Source organism: Arachis duranensis, chromosome 9 (assembly GCF_000817695.3).
Source record: "Arachis duranensis cultivar V14167 chromosome 9, aradu.V14167.gnm2.J7QH, whole genome shotgun sequence".
NCBI classification, from domain to species: Eukaryota; Viridiplantae; Streptophyta; class Magnoliopsida; order Fabales; family Fabaceae; genus Arachis; species Arachis duranensis.
This window is the reverse complement of record NC_029780.3, coordinates 90579993-90582883: the sequence shown is the minus strand read 5'-3', so window position 1 is coordinate 90582883 and position 2891 is coordinate 90579993.

The window sequence follows — 2891 nt, the reverse complement described above, 5'->3', positions numbered from 1 at the left end:
AATACTATTAACTTTAAATTAAAAAATTATTTAAATTTTAAAATTAATTAATAAGTTGACAAATAAATATTATATTTTTAAAATAATTTAAATAAATTATTGTTGATTTTCAATTACTATAATGCTAAATGGGTGTGGGAGTCGGGTATTTGTATGTCATTTTTTTATTTTTCTTTTTTTTTCCTTTTTTTTCTTTTTTTTTAAGGCATATTTGGTGGAAATTCAATATAAAAGAATTTATAATTTATGAAACAAGACTAGTCAATGTTATTTCATCAAAGATCAATTTGGCATAATTTATCTTAGATTGGCATCGACCCCTTTTCTCTGTATGATTTTTTAATGGGGGTAACTTTTCTCTTTTCATAGTGAATGAAATGTTATGTTTTCATAGTGAATGAAATGTTATGTTAACATAAAACAATTTCTGTTATCATTTTTTATACAATTTATCATCTCTTGTCTGCGATATTTATCTTCTATTTTTTTTCCTTTTCGGATATGCCTCATGGTCTCTCCACAATAAGGTATATTCTTAGTCTATATAGACCTTTTACAGAGGGAATTGCTTTAGCGTGCTTCATTTTAATTGATGTCACTTTTTTATTTGCATTAAAGCTAGGCTTATATAATTTTCAATTAAATTATATGAATGCTACTAAGTTTATCTGGTTATTTTTATATTTTTTTGTGGTTTACTGTTAATTTTGTAGAGTCGATCAAAATTACGTCAATTCTTAAATTTATTTGGTGGAACAGAATATTTTAATGTCAATAAGAATTCTACAACAATTACTTTGTCATAAATAATTTTACAAGAGAAAGAATACAGAAGACCACAACTAGATGTAAAGCTTAACCATTTGTCTTCTGGTACTTATTCAAACACTTTTGTTCAGACAATAAAAATAAAGTTTGCTAATCTTTTGGATTAGCACACTTTAGAATTGTAGGTTCGCTCATTCATCTGAAACGATTGTTTATGGTTTGGTGTAATAAATATTTCATGGCATTAGAGAACATTTTTTGGTTTCCAAAGAATTAAAGATTTGACATGTTAAAACTTGAATATTATAGTTTTTAAAGGATGAGAAGAATATGTACTATATTAAAGAATATTTTTTTATTTTTAGAGTATAATATTTTGATGTCTTTTGTAATTTTTTTAAGAGCTTTTATCTAGTATGATATGTAATGGATAAATTATACCATATTTTGATTTGTGTTGTTTGAACTAAAAATATATCTAAGGGTAAAAAATTTAAATAAACCAAAGAGAGATCTTTATTACCTAAATCAGCCAAAACAAGAAATTTTTCAGCTATCCACCAAGTAGCAAATATATATAATTCGAATCAACATGATTCGAACTCCAAATACAAGTAATTCGAAACAACTTGATTCGAATTACGTTTAAGACAAATTGCATGTAATTCGAATCAAGTAGATTCGAATTAGTGAAGCATAAATCGAATCAAGTCGATTCGAACTAGTAGGCAAACATGACTAGAGGGAGTTCAAATCATATTGATTCGAATTACTCATTGTTGGTGTCAAAGGGAAATTCGAATTAACTTGATTCGAATTACTAGTAAGTTGCCTATATAAGGAGTTCGAACCAAGCTCATTCAAATCAGTTTCACTTCCTCATAACCCACCAAATCCTAGAGAAAACGACGCAGAATCTGTTTGACAAGGACTCAAGAGGCAGATTAACGCGATGGGGGACGATCCGGGAAGGCTGTATCGTTTGGATGGAGTCGCTCACATCGCCGGGGTGATCAACGACGAGGTTAGTGGTTTTTAATAGTGGTATATGTATAGTGTTTTTTAATAGTGGTATATGTTTATATGTTTAGTGGTTTTTAATAGTGGTATATGTTTAGTTGTTTTTAATAGTGGTAAATGTTTAGTGGTTTTTGTTGTTACTATATTTTAGTGGTTTATTAAAGTGATATTGGAAGTGGTTTATTAAAGTGGAATTGGTAGTGGTTTATTAAAGTAGTATTGCTAGTGGTTTATATAAGTAGTTTTGCATGCAGTTTTGTATAGTAGTTTTCTATGTGGTTTTGTTGATGGTTTTTGTTAGCGGTTTACGTAGGTGGTTATGGTAGTTGTTAATTTGAAATTAATTAATTAAAGTATAGGATTTTTTAAGTGTAAAAATTAATTAAAATTTCAGATTTAAGACTAGTTTTTAATTTGTTCTAATCATGCGGTCCTTTTATTTCGCAGCCCCGGCACTGCATATCGAGTATGCGGCGTGATGAGCGGATAATTTATACGCTTTTTGGCATTATTTTTAGTATGTTTTTAGTATGTTCTAGTTAGTTTTTAGTATATTTTTATTAGTTTTTAGTTAAAATTCATTTTTCTGGACTTTACTATGAGTTTGTGTGTTTTTCTGTGATTTCAGGTATTTTCTGGCTGAAATTGAGGGACTTGAGCAGAAATCTGATTCAGAGACTAAAAAGGACTGCAGATGCTATTGGATTCTGACCTCCCTGCACTCGAAGTGAATTTTCTGGAGCTACAGAAGCCCAATTGGTGCGCTCTCAACGGCGTTGGAAAGTAGACTTCCTGGGCTTTCCAGCAATATATGATAGTTTATACTTTGCCCAAGATTCGATGGCCCAAACCGGCGTTCAAAGTCACCATCAGAATTCCCAGCGTAAACGCCGGAACTGGCACAAGGATGGGAGTTAAACGCCCAAACTGGCACCAAAGCTGGCGTTTAACTCCAAGAAGAGTCTCTACACGAAAATGCTTCATTGCTCAGCCCAAGCACATACCAAGTGGGCCTGGAAGTGGATTTTTATGTCATTTACTCATCTCTGTAAACCCTAGGCTACTAGTTCTCTATAAGTAGGACCTTTTACTATTGTATCTAG